Genomic DNA, 13,904 nt, shown 5'->3' with positions numbered 1-13,904 from the left:
GGGTATCCCCCGCGCGCACGCGCGCCGCACTACAGCACTGGCCCAGGGGGCGAGTCAATTTTGGCGTAGTCGGCAGGATTTCGTGCCCGCAACCACGGGTACTGCGTGCCTGAAAAAGACTGTTAAACTTACCTGTGGTGAAGATTCCCGCCATCCGACGCCATCTTTTGCCTTCTTCCCGCCATCCGTGGAGTTTTCCCGCCATCCGACGCCATCTTTTGCCTTCTTCCCGCCATCCGTGGAGTCTTCCCGCCATTGGACGCCATCTTGAGGACGCCGCGCGGGAAGAAGAGGGGCGTGGACTCCGAAAGCGCGCGAGAACTGAAGCCCCGCCTCACGTCCGGACGTTGTGTAAGGTCCTGGAAGGAACCCAGCAGACGCCGACGTCACAGGAGCGCGACGGAAGGTCCTCAACCCTGACGATCCACTGCGGAGCCGCGGCCTACGGAAGAGGATCATCGCAAGGTAGGCCACGGTCCACTAGGGGGGAGGAGGATGTCGGATACGGAGGAGAGCTTCACTGCCACAGCCGCCGCCAGCACCACCGCTGCTGCGGTCATGCCTTTCACCATGCCCTACATCCCGGGGGCAGCCTGGCTACCCCGGTACTCAGGGGAGTCCCATACCCTAAATGACTTCAGAGAAAGGCTGGATAGCCTCTTCCAGGTGTACCCCCTCACAGAAGAGCAAAAAGTGAGCATCCTGGTGGCTCAATTAACAGGGGCAGCCAAAAGGGAGGTAAAGTCCTGGCCACTTGGGAGGAGGAGGACTGTCGCAGAGATACTAGCCCGGCTGAAGGACACCTTTGATACCCGTACCTCAGCCGAGATCAAGCTTAGATTCTACGGGTGCAAGCAGCGAGCACATGAGAATATAAGGGACTATGCGCTAAACCTACAAGAGGCCCTGAGAGCCATTAAGCAGGCCGACCCTGACGGCGTGGGAAACGAAGACAAGCTGTTGACTGAACAATTTATAGAGGGTCTACATTGCAATGCCCACCGAACCCAGTTGCGGGCAATGGCCTTACAGGACCCTCATCTGGACTTTGCACAGTTCAAGGACAGAGCCATCCGGGTGCTCCGAGAACTGGCACCAGGTGGCGCTGTGACCCACAAACGCCCTGCTACCACTTACCACCAGGAGGCGGTGCCCTTGTCGGCAGGGCCTGTGGGAGCTGATGCGCAGGCTTTAAACAATGACCCGGCTACAGACCTGCACCATCAGGTCCAAGAGCTAACTAAAAGCGTTGCCGCGCTAACCCGAACTGTGCAGTCTTTACAGGTTTCTACTCCAGTGAAGATCCAGCTGGCATCCGGACCGGAGGATATCCCGTGGCGCCGACCAAGGAGGACCCCACCGGCCAGAGGAAGACCCAGCGACCGATACAACGAGGACGGACAACCCATCTGCCGCCGCTGCAATCAACCCGGACATATGGCAAGGTACTGTCCTTTAAACGGTCACAACCTGGGGTAGAGGGCCAACCCCCAGGCATAAGACCATCAGGTCCATCAAACTGGCGTGATAAATACGTAGGGGGACGTCCAATCTTGCCTGTGGTACTGGATAGCATTCCTATGAGTGCCCTACTAGACACTGGGTCACAGGTCACCACCATCCCGTACGTGCTCTTCAAGCAGTACTGGAATGATTCGGACATAACCCGCTACCCAGACGACGACCTGAGTATCATCGCCAGCAATGGTCAGCCCGTGCCGCAGGTGGGATTCAAGGAGGTGACCATTAAAATCGGTAAAGTCGAACTGGCGGCACAAGGACTGATTATAGTGGACATAGACCGTCATGAGAGTCACCCTAGAATCACCCTGGGAACCAATGTAATTGAAAATTGTCTTGCAGAGGTGATTCTCATTTTACAGCAGGTTGCCAAGAACGCCAGTTCCGGCCAGCAGCGTGTGCTCCAAAAAGAGATCCGGGCACTGATGAAGCGGCAACAGGTGGAACTATCTGGTGGTGAGATAGGTAGCGTGAGAATGTGTGACCCGTTCCCTATTGCCATGCCCCCAAAAAGTGAGATGATGATTTGGTGCCAGGCAGCTATTGGTCTAAGAGGTAGAGACTACCAAGCAATGGTAGAACCCGTCTACTCAGACAGTAGGCCCACCATTTTGACAGCACGGGGGGTGGTCGATGTACGCCATGGGAGGGTGCCCGTTCGCATCATAAATATCGGTGAGAGAGAAGTACACCTGCCCCGGTATGCCACGCTAGCTAAATTGTTCACCATAAACCAGAATTCTGTACAGGCCGTGGAACCCTTGCCTCCATCTCAACCAGAGGAAGGTAACGGCTCTAAGAAACCAGTGGAGGACTGGTGTCAGCAACTACATCTGGGTACTGACTCCACTCCCTCACACCAGAAACAAGGAGTCTATCGGGTGGTCCAGGAGTACGAGAGAGTGTTTAGTAAACACCCGTTGGACTTCGGGCGAGTAAAGGGGGTAGAACACCACATCCCCACGGGAGACCATCCTCCCATAAAGGAGAGGTACCGACCCGTACCCCCTGCACACTACCAACACGCCAAGGGGATGCTTAGAGACATGAAGGAGGCTGGGGTAATCAGGGACAGCTGTAGCCCCTGGGCAGCTCCACTAGTCTTAGTGAAAAAGAAGGACAACACTATGAGAATGTGTGTAGACTACAGGAAGGTCAACCGTATCACACACAAAGATGCGTACCCGTTACCAAGGATAGAAGAGTACTTAGCTGCATTAAAATCAGCTAACTTCTTCTCTACTTTGGATCTCACTAGCGGGTACTGGCAGGTTCCTGTAGCAGAGGCAGACCGGGAGAAGACCGCATTCACCACCCCGATGGGTCTCAGCGAATTTAACTGCATGCCGTTCGGGCTCTGCAACGCACCAGGAACCTTCCAACGGTTGATGGAATGCTGTCTGGGACACCGGAACTTCGAGACGGTCCTGTTATACCTGGACGATGTCATCGTCTATTCCAAGACCTACGAGGACCACCTGAAACACCTGGCAGAAGTGTTCGAAGCTCTGGCAAACTACGGCCTAAAGGTGAAACCCTCCAAGTGTCACCTCCTGAAACCAAAGGTGCAATACCTGGGACACGTGGTGAGTGCTGACGGAGTGGCTCCTGACCCTGATAAGATCACCGTGATTAAGGACTGGCCAAGACCCTCCAGCATAAAGGAAGTGCGGCAGTTCCTCGGGTTGGTAGGCTACTACCGAAGATTCATTCCCGGTTTCACCAAAATGGCAGCCCCTATGCAGGACCTCCTGATAGGTCAATCTCGAAAAGCCAAAAACCAGAAGCCGCCCTTCAGGTGGGAAAAGCTGGAAGAGGAGTCCTTTTGCCAGCTAAAGATGGCCCTCACGGGGGAAGAAATCCTGGCATATCCAGACTACAGCCAGCCCTTTATCCTCCACACGGACGCAAGTAACATCGGGCTAGGAGCCGTGCTGTCCCAGATCCAGCAAGGAAAAGAACGGGTAATCGCTTACGCTAGCCGAAAGCTACGACCCACCGAGAGGAACCCTGAGAATTATAGCTCATTCAAGCTGGAGTTCCTGGCAGTAGTGTGGGCAGTGACCGAACGTTTCAAGCATTACCTTGCCTCCTCCAAATTCATCGTGTACACGGATAACAACCCGTTGACACACCTGGACACTGCAAGGCTTGGTGCTCTGGAACAGAGATGGATGGCTCGCCTGTCCAACTTTGAATTCACCATCAAATACCGGGCAGGACGCTCAAATGCCAACGCGGATGCCCTGTCTAGAATGCCGAACTTACCGGACGTAGGGGAAGACCCAGAAGATCTGGAAGAAGTTGAACTCCCTGCGTTCCACCGTCATGGGATTACCCTGTATTCCCACCGTGTGAAGGACAGGCGCTCCGCGACGTTCAATCCCTTGCCCCACTACAACTGGGCGGAGACGCAAGACAGTGATCCTGCAGTCCGTCTGGTGAAGGAAATGCTGACCCAAGCCGATGCCAGTCTGGACCCAGACGCCCCAGAGGAGACTAAGCAACTGTGGAAGGAGAAAAGTAGGCTGTTCCTCTACAGGGAGAAGTTGTGCCGGAGAATGGTTAACTCTCGAACACATGAGTTGACCTGGCAGGTAGTGGTCCCCAGACGAGACGCGGCTATGATTCTGGAGGCGTACCACAACGGAGCAGGACATTTCGGGTGGAAGAAGCTGGAGTTCTTATTGCGTGAGCGGTTCTACTGGGTAGGCATGAGAGGAGCCATCGAGAGGTGGTGCAGAGACTGTGGACCGTGCCACCTAAGAAGGAAGGACCGTGCCAGCCAGAAGACTCCCTTGCAGCCCATCATCACCCGACAGCCACTGGAACTGGTAGCCCTGGACCATGTGAAACTGGCTCCAAGCAGATCTGGGTATGTCTACGCCCTCACAATCGTAGATCATTACTCCCGGTTCCTGGTGGTGGTCCCGGTCAAGGACTTAGCGGCTCAAACAGCAGCTAGAGCCTTCCAGCAGCACTTCTGCCGTCCACACGGGTACCCGGACCAAGTGCTGACAGACCAAGGGCCAGCCTTCGAAGCGGAAGTCTTCCAGGAGTTCTGCAACCTGTATGGCTGCACGAAGATAAGAACAACGCCCTATCACCCACAAACTAATGGACTCTGCGAGAAGATGAACCAGGTGGTAATAGACCTCCTGAAAACATTGCCCCTGGAAGAACGCAGTATGTGGCCTGAGAAGCTGCCTGATCTGGTGGACCTATACAACCACATCCCTGTAGGTTCTACCAACTGTACCCCGGCTTACCTAATGAGAGCGAGACCTGGTAAGCTGCCTATCGACCTGGATATGGGAGTCCTGATGCCCGAGGACACCTCGCCAGAGGCAGACTGGGATACAGGATGGCAGCAGCAGTATCGGAAAGTGCAGGAGAGCGTGGAGCGAAGTCTGTCTCAAGCTAGAGAAAGGCAAGAGAGGGCTTATAATCAGTATGCTCCCGCTGTTCCCCTGGTACCTGGAGAGCAGGTCTTGAAGAGGAAAAGACGGCTCCACAAATTGGACGACCAGTGGGAGAGGGACCCGTACACCGTACTGCCATCAAGCCATGAGAACCCAAAGATTTGCGTGATCAGTAAGGATGGAGGAGAAACCACAGCCGTTGTCTCCAGAGACCACCTGAAGAAGTGTTCCGAGCAGCTGCAAAACCCTGAAGAAGAAGATCAAGAAAACCCTCGACCCGCAGAGGAAAGGGAAGAAATGATCAGGACTGTACTCGGAGACTTCCCCCGGTCTTGGACACAAGTAAACGGTGCTGTCGTGGTACCCGTCCTCACCTTTCTCCAGCCAGCCCCGCAAGTGCCTACAGAGGAACCAGTAGAGCTGGAAGAGCAGCCGGCCCAAGAGGCAGAAGAGTCCACACCAGCAGTACAGGAGGATCAACCCTCTGCTAGTAGTGAGCCTGCCGTGCCCCCAGTGAGCCAAAGAGTGCGCAGAAAGCTGCCCAGCCTGCCCATAACACCTCCTACACCCTGTAGTGCAGGACCAGTTAGTGAGCTCCGTAGGTCCACTAGGGTTACCAGAGGCCAGATGCCCGTACGTTGGAGAATCTAAGTTGGCTAGTTGCTTTAACTATTTTATGTTTACCTGTTTTTGTTGTAGCCGTTGCTAATTATGTTTTTCAGTTACAGATTTCTTTATATGGACTGACAGGTTATGGACAGTGAGTAACCGGAACTCTGTTGTAAATATGTTTGGAGAGTGACCCAGGAATGGACTAAAGACTGTTAAAGACTCGGGGCAGGACAGACCCCTACCTGGTTATGGCTCCCTGTTCTTTGGTGAAATGGACACCCTTATTGCTTCCCGGTTACGGACACGCCGTGACCATCTCATGTATTTAATTGTTATTGTTTATACCCTGTTATGTTTAGTCCGGGAGTACTAAATTTCACTAGGGGGGAATGTGGCACCCCAGGGGTCTGGTTTCCACAGTAATAGCAGTATTACGTCTGTGAGCAGGTGGGAGGTCTCCTGGGCAGGAATCCTAAGCATACCACACCTCCTGCCCAGTCCTGGGAGGGGAAGAACTTCCCCTACATAAACTGGGGCTGAGGCAGGGTTAGAGAGAGGAGTTCCAGACAGAGACGGAGTCTGGTCTGGACACGCAGAAACAGGGACAGATAGACATCAGGAGCTCTGTAGGAGCCAAGGAGAAGCGCCAGGGGCTGGAGCTGTGCAGAGCTCGCCCTGGGAGAAGGTACTAAAACCGGACACAGGAGTCTGAGGCTGTGGGGACTAAGATATACCCAGCAGCAGAATCCATCCGGCAGGGGATTCCAGGTCCTCTGGCCATAAAAGCCCGGAGGCTCAGTCACAACGAAGGGACCAGCACCGCCATCCCGGAGCGGAGGCTAACAGGAGGCCCCAGGTCACCAGCCATACGGGTGAGCACCACACGGTATACCCAGGGACGTGGGCTACTTGTAACCGCCGAAAGCAGGGTAGCCAGGAAGGGTACAGACTAACGGGAAGGCCTACAACTCCACCTGGCCAGGGGAACTCCGGCTTACTCGCAGACTAACCAGGCCCCAACTACTAGCCAGTACTCCCGGGGGGAATTTGCCTTGTACCATCAGTAAAGGCCCTGAACTGTACCCTCGCGTTTCCGTGCTTCCTTGTCGCACCGTTAGTGCTGGGACATCCACACCATCACTCCCAACATCATCCACATCCGCTGCCCTGAGGCCATACCTCTCCCGTTGGGGGTTATATCAACATTGCTGCACACCTATACCACCGGCCTCAGCGGTCTGCCCTGCAGCGGCGGTTTCATAACCGCATTCAACGGGTGGCGTAGTCGGACACTAATACCATCATACCAATAACCGCCACTTAGTTTGACCACCCTGGGCGCGGACCGGGTCACCGCCACACGAAGACTACTACCCCCATCGGATCCGGCTCCGGGTATCCCCCGCGCGCACGCGCGCCGCACTACAGCACTGGCCCAGGGGGCGAGTCATATACATAGGGTACACCTATGCAGCAGTTATAAAAATGATTTTTTACATGTATTTATGCATACTGAATACAATATTGACAACAATCTATGCTATTATTTTAATACCCTCATCTACGTACAGTGCGGAAAATAAGTATTTGATACACTTCCAATTTTGCAAGTTTTCCCTCCTACAAAGAATGGAGAGTTCTGTAAATTTTATCGTAGGTACACTTCACCTGTGAGAGATAGAATCTAACAATAAAATCCAGAAAATCACGTTGTATGATTTTTAAATAATTAATTTGCATTTTATTGCATTAAAGGCCGGATTGCCCTCATCGTGTGTGGCGGGCAGGGAGTGATGCCTCCCGCTCCGCTGCTGACAGGAGGAAAATGGCAGCGGAGCTGAGGGATCCATTCTCTGCTTCCTGCCCGAAACTTCCTCACTGACATCATCATGCAGCACGCGCCTGTGTCAGGGAGAAAGTTGCAGACAACGACGATGCTGCGGGGAGCAAGCTGAGAGGGAAGTGTTGTTGTTTTTTTGTTTTTTAACTAATACACTGGGGATGACGGAGAGCAATGATGATGGAGGAGGTGGGGGGAAATATGTTAATGACGGAGGAGGTGGGGGGAGATGTGGCAATGATGATGGAGGAGATGGGGGGAGATATGGCAATGATGATGATGGAGGAAGTGGGGGGGAGATATGGCAATTATGATGATGGAGGAGGTGGGGGGAGATATTGTAGACCGTGTACCGGGAGGTCTCTCTCAGAGTACAGTGGGCCGAGGACAAAGCATACTAGCAGACACTTTGGTAGGGAACCACTTTCACTAAGAACAAAAACTGGGTTGCCCCGGTAATGCAAGAAAAGAACACAAACTTCACACACACCCAGCTATGACAGCTGGGACTCCTGCGCTGCCCAACTGACAGGACCAGGATGTACTACAAGATGAACTATAATTTGCCTAACCAGTGGTTCCGCCTAGTGCGGTAACCGAGTGTTACCTAGAGAAATGATGTAATCAGATGGGTGCACTAGGCAGTCCCTGCAGTGGTTGCAGTGCAAAAGTTCACAAATTTAACAACACTCTACATTTACAATACTGTTAATCTATCTATACACAAGCTCACCACAGGGAGGAGTCTCTAGTTAAGGTTCACCCAGAACTGCTAGCAAACAATGTCTCTGAGAACCTGTGTTTGGCGTCAAACTCTTCCTGCTATTTGCGTGCACCACCCTGTGGTGGGGCCTGAGCTCAGGACTTACCGGCCTTTAAATGATCTTTGGAGAAGTTGTTTGATCGTCCGACCGGTCACTTAGCTGGGAGACCGAGGAGAGGATCCTGGAGATGTCACAGAAGCACACTTTCAGTCTGTCAGGCTGGCAGGTGGTCCTTCACGTCACACAGATACCTTGGGGAGAATCCAACTCTGCATCCAACCGTACTCATCCCCCCAACGCGATTCTTCCTCTCTATCAGGAGTCACAGGCATAATTTCACCTTTACTCAAAGCCCTGTTCAGCTCCCAGCACACTGCACACACAGAGCTCTCCACATAGCAGCACGATCTGCCTCCTCTCCTTCCTTATTCCTCTTTTCTCACACAAGCACCATAAAGTTCACCATAGAGTCCCTTTTCAGAGGCCACAGAGACCACTTGTGGCTGGAGGCGGTTACCGCAGCAATGTCCACATATCTCCTTCTTACATACCACACCACGAGAAGTTGGCGTCCTCGACACACCTTCCCCGATGAAGTCGTCCTGCATTGTGGGGGTATGCCTGCGGTAGTCCGAGTGGTCCTTCGTAGGACTGGAGCTGTCGACTCCATTAATGCTGGGGCAGATATTCCTTCCTGCATGTTGTCTCTGGGGGGAACCACAGGTTGTGAAACAGTCTCTCTGGGGGGCACAATCACAACAGAAGGGGCTCCCGTTTGCAAGGGAGCAGGTACAGCCCACCAATCTGCATCTATGGGCGGCTCCCCTTTCTTCAGCTCAGGTTCAGGAGTTGCATTTGCGATAGTTGGTTCTCTAAACTGACACCGTTGGAACATGTTGGAGATTTCTCGCAGACCCTCCCATTCCCACTGATTCCACCTCATACACAGGGATATTGGTACCTACTCTCCTTTTTATCACATACGGCACCGCCTCCAACCGATCATCTAACTTTCGGGACTGTTTTTTCACTGGGACAAGCACTCTTTCCCCTGGGGCAAACACTTCCTGCTGCACCGGTCTCAGATCACGATGGGTCGCCTATCTCAACCATTCACCCACTACACTGTCTACCGTTCTCAGGTGCCGCCAATGCTTCTGGGCCCAAGCGGTAGTGGACCGAGGAGGGTCCGTCATGGGATCAGGCATGTGTAGATCTTCAATCTTCCTTCCTGCCATCTCGAACATCAGCATATGGGCGCGGGTACCCTGTCGTGTTGTGGACCCGATTATTATAGACCCACATCAGTTCCGATAGGTACTCAGGCCAGCGCGCTTTTTGATCATTCTCCAGGGTCTGCAGCATTTGCAGGAGGGTGCGGTTGAAACGTTCACATGTTCAAAGGCGATAAAGTTCCGTTATTAAGGCGCCCTGGAAGCATGCTCCCTGATCAGAATGAATCTGCCTTGGACACCTGAACACTTGAATGAAGTGGCGACATAGTGCCTCTGCGGCTGATTCTGCGTTCTGGTCTCCGGTATGTACCGTCACTGCGTATTTAGTGAAATGATCCGTCATCACCAAACAATATGAGGGTCACGAACTAGAGTACCCTATTTGTACATAGTCTATCATGAGTATCTCCAGCGGAGCGGATGTACAGATGGTCTGAACGGGAGCTCACTCTTCCAGACTCTTGCTCAGCCCACACGCTCCGCATTTTCGACACGCTTCAACTACCATCTTCTCTAGGTCCGGGCAATATACGATTCTCTGTAGCCACTTTTAAGTCTTCTCGCTCTCAAAATGAGCACCTCTCTCATGGGCTTTTTGAGTGGCAACTGGACCCAACGACATGGGAATCACCACCTGTTGGCAATGCTGCAACTCTGAGGGTAGGTAAATCTGACGACATAAGAGACCTTGCACCACATTCAGCTTATCCCATTGACGCAGCAGTTTTTCACCTTCCGGGGACAATCTCTTCCGCTCCTCTGGCCGGGGCCATACATTAGCCTTGACCCAGCGTTTCACACATCTCACATCTCTGTTCTCATCCTGGGCCTGCTCCCAATCTGCACTAGTTTTTCCGAGCACTGTAGGCATTCCAGGGGCCACCCCACTTGAATATACCACACTCCAGGAGACAGGCAGTCAGCCCAGTTCAGGAGGCTCAGTGTCCTCCAGTTCATCATCGATACTCCCTGCTGGTGGCCCCATTGGAACTCAAGATAATGCGTCTGCATTTCCATTCTCCCTTCCTGATCGGAACTTGATATGGTAGTTGAACTTAGTCAGCCGTACCAACCACCTCTGCTCTAGCGCTCCCAGTTTGGCATTCTCCAGGTGGGTCAGTAGATTGTTATCCGTCATGACTACCACTTCAGCCACCCGTTAAGTACTCCGCAAATCATTCGGTCATCACCCAAACTAAGGCCAGCAGCTCTAGCCTGAAAGAACTATAATTCACGGAGTTACGTTCTTTCTCTCTTAGGGAATGGCTTACATATGCGATCACTCTCTCCCGGCCATCTTGTACCTGCAACAACACTGCTCCCAAACCATACAGGTTCCCATCAGTGTAGAGCAGGAACGGAGCATCAAATCGGGCATAAGCCAGGATCAGTGCGCTGGTTAGGGCGGGTTTCACCTCATCAAATGCCTTCTGCTGCTGAGATCTCCACTGAATGGGGCGATTCTTGGGTTCTCGAGTTGTGCCTCTCAGGAGTTCGTTCAAGAGACCAACCAGATGAGCGAACTTGGGGTCAAACCGTTGGTAATATCCCGCTAGTCGCAAAAAGCCTCTCACCTCTCGCAACATTCTCGGCTGAGTCCACTTCTGGACAGCCTCAACCTTACTGGCAGCTGGTTGTACTCCTTTGGGAGTCACCACATGACCTAGGTATTCTATACGGTCTTGAAACAATTGGCATTCTTGAGGCTTGATCTTCCACACATGGTCACGAAGTAGCTGTAGGACCAGCCGCAGCTTCTGAAGATGATCCTCAAACGATGTCCTGAACACCACCACATCGTCCAGATAGATAAACACGGACTCGAAGTTGAGGTTGCCCAAGCAATGTTCCATTAATCGCTGAAAGGTTCCAGGCGCATTGGAAAGACCAAATAGCATTCTGTTAAATTCATAGTGTCCCATGGGTAGGATGAATGCCGTCTTCTCCTCATCGCTGGCTAAATCGAGAGCAGAAACACATTTAGCCCAACCCAGGGCTGATAGCAATTCTTCAATCCGGGGGAGAGGGTAGGCGTCCCATACAGTGTGGGCATTCAGTTTTCGGTAATCGACGCAGAATCGAATTGACCCGTCTTTTTTTCGTACCAAGACCACTAGCGCTGCCCATGGACACTGGCTCTCTCATATGATCTGGTTGTCCAGCATGCTGGCTACCATATTCTTTACTTCTTGATACACCTTCGGAGGGATCTGTCGATAATGTTCCCGAATTGGGGGCGTGTCCCAGGTGGAATATCATGCTCGATGGTAGAGGAACACCCAAAATCTTCTCCATGACGGGAGAAAGCCTCCTGGAATTCCCATAGGGTATCCTCCAGGAGCCTCTGTTGGGCAAGGGTCAGGGCCCTCCGATCCACTCCCATCCAATTCATTATGATTTGGCCGTACCACTCAGCCGTCTGGTCTTCCTTCCTGGTCAGCTCAATGGCATAAGTCCAGGCTGACTTCCTATCGGACTGAAGGTTAAACCCTGTTGGTTGGAGTATCTCTCCATCAGACGCACAGAATTCGGCCAGCAACGTACCCCCGGGTATAGTAACTTCGCTATCCAGCACATTAATGAAACGGATAGGCACACAGCCATCTCTCACTGTCGCTAGTGCACGGGCCACCAAGGGTTTCGTCTGGGTCGATTCCTCGAACATTGGCTCAATCAGCACTTCCAGACCATTCAGCATCCGCGAGGCTCCCACAGGCTACATCAGAAGTTGTTCTCTATTCGGTGTAATCACAACTGGAATACGGGAGGAAACCTTGATTAGGCCTATGGGTCGACCAGACGTGGCACTTTTGTGAAAGCTACAACTTCTCACCATCCGCTGAAGGACCCTCTGAGTTGGCCGGTGGGTTGTAGTCTATTGCCAGTACCGCGGTCCTTCCTTAGCGATCAGTTGGTGATCCAAATCTCGTAATTCGTTAATCCCCAAGGTTACGTCCATTTCTCTCCTAGGGGGATAATCCACCAGAACCACTTCTTTCGTACCATTGTCTTGACCACATACCTTCACTCTCATCCACATGATTCCCTTCACTAGCAGCTGGCCATTGTTTTCTGCTGTAAGAGGAATAACACTCCCGTCTTCTGGTTCCATCATATGGACGAAATTAGCTCTCGAAGATCTCTAGGGGCATAATGGTGCATTCAGACCTGGTATCCACCAAACACTTCACCTTCTGTCCTTCAAAATCAGCCTTTAGCATCGGACAGCATGAATACAAATCGGGTTCTCTACGTTGTGGGCTTTGCAAATCGGGGACCGCTGCAGGGAGCCCAGCTACTGAAGCGATTGGTAGTTTAAAGCTGGTGCCGTCATCTTGAGGTCAGTACATCACCGCAATCCCTGGTAAGGTGGCCAAAACTATGACAATTTCTGCAGAAAGGCCTCCTGAGTCTCTGTGCACCAGACATGTTTCCTCCGTTTGGCCTCTGCACCCGAGTCGGGACAGACGGATTATCTCGGGGAGCTGGAGCTGTCTTCAGAGGTTGGACCGACCTCATTTGCATCTGGGACACTTTGAGTCATAGATCTTTTATTTCTGCCCGCAGAGCCTTGACCACATTCTTCAGAGTCTCCGCATCTTCAGACCTTGTCCGGATATCCATCACTTGAGCGCTACTCAATGCTTCCTCGACCGCACCCGTAGACTGCTCTTCCCTATCTATTGCAGCAAGGTAAACATTGTAAAATGTCAGATCAGCCGTCATCCGGGTCATCTCTTGTAATTTGTCCCGCAGGAATTTGTTGGCTACCCCAGCAATGAGCTGATCCCGCAACAGCCTATCCACCTCCTGGAAAGCTCCCATTGCCTTGGGATCCTGCCACTGTACTTCATTCAAAGTTTCTTGCAAGGCATTGGAGTATTGCATTAGAGTCTCGCCTTCCCGCTGTGGCCGGTTGAAAAAGAAACTTCGCAGTTGAGTCAATTTGGCATGCTCTCCATGGGTTCCTTCCAGCAGCGTGAGTATTTTGTTTAAGGTGTCCCTTTCGGACTCGGGCGGTACCATTACTGTCCACCTGGCATCACCCTCTAGTGCATTCAATGCTATCTCTGCTCGCAACACCGGTATCAGATTGAACATTTTAATCATACTCCGCACCCTTTCGATCCAATCTTGCAGCAACATGGTTTTACCGTCATATTTTGGCAAATGCTGTATAGCGCTCCAGCCGGAAGGTATCCGGCTGAAGCTGAGGCAGGGGGAGGCGGGTTCTGTACCTGGGCCGGGACCACTGCTAATGAGGGGTTGTCTCCCTCCATGTCCCCGTCCAAGGCAATCGTTGTATCCTGCTGACTACGCCAAGTTGTAGACCGTGTACCGGGAGGTCCCTCTCAGAATGCAGCAGGCCGAGGACAAAGGTTACTAGCAGACACTTTGTTAAAATACTGGGTTGCCCCCGCAACGCAAGGAAGAACACAAACTTCACACACACCCAGCTCTGACAGCTGGGACCCCTGCGCTGCACAATTGACAGGACCAGGATGTATTA

General features: G+C 52.5%; 1 protein-coding gene across 1 annotated transcript in view; it reads right to left on the bottom strand.

Annotated features, from left to right (window-relative positions):
- The window catches only part of LOC141166648 (prolactin-releasing peptide receptor-like), a 731,196-nt gene extending 722,622 nt beyond the window's left edge, over positions 1 to 8,574 (bottom strand). Inside the window, exon 1 of the mRNA XM_073653548.1 lies at positions 8,265 to 8,574. The gene's annotated coding sequence lies outside the window, so the exon portion shown is untranslated. The remainder of the gene's footprint in view (positions 1 to 8,264) is intronic.
- Between the last annotated feature and the right edge of the window lie 5,330 nt (positions 8,575 to 13,904).

The sequence above is a fragment of the Phyllobates terribilis genome, unplaced genomic scaffold, assembly GCF_046119375.1.
Source record: "Phyllobates terribilis strain yellow unplaced genomic scaffold, ASM4611937v1 Scaffold_11__3_contigs__length_659146591, whole genome shotgun sequence".
Taxonomy (NCBI): Eukaryota; Metazoa; Chordata; class Amphibia; order Anura; family Dendrobatidae; genus Phyllobates; species Phyllobates terribilis.
Note: the sequence above shows the minus strand (reverse complement) of the source record. Positions and strands in the feature narration are given on the sequence as shown.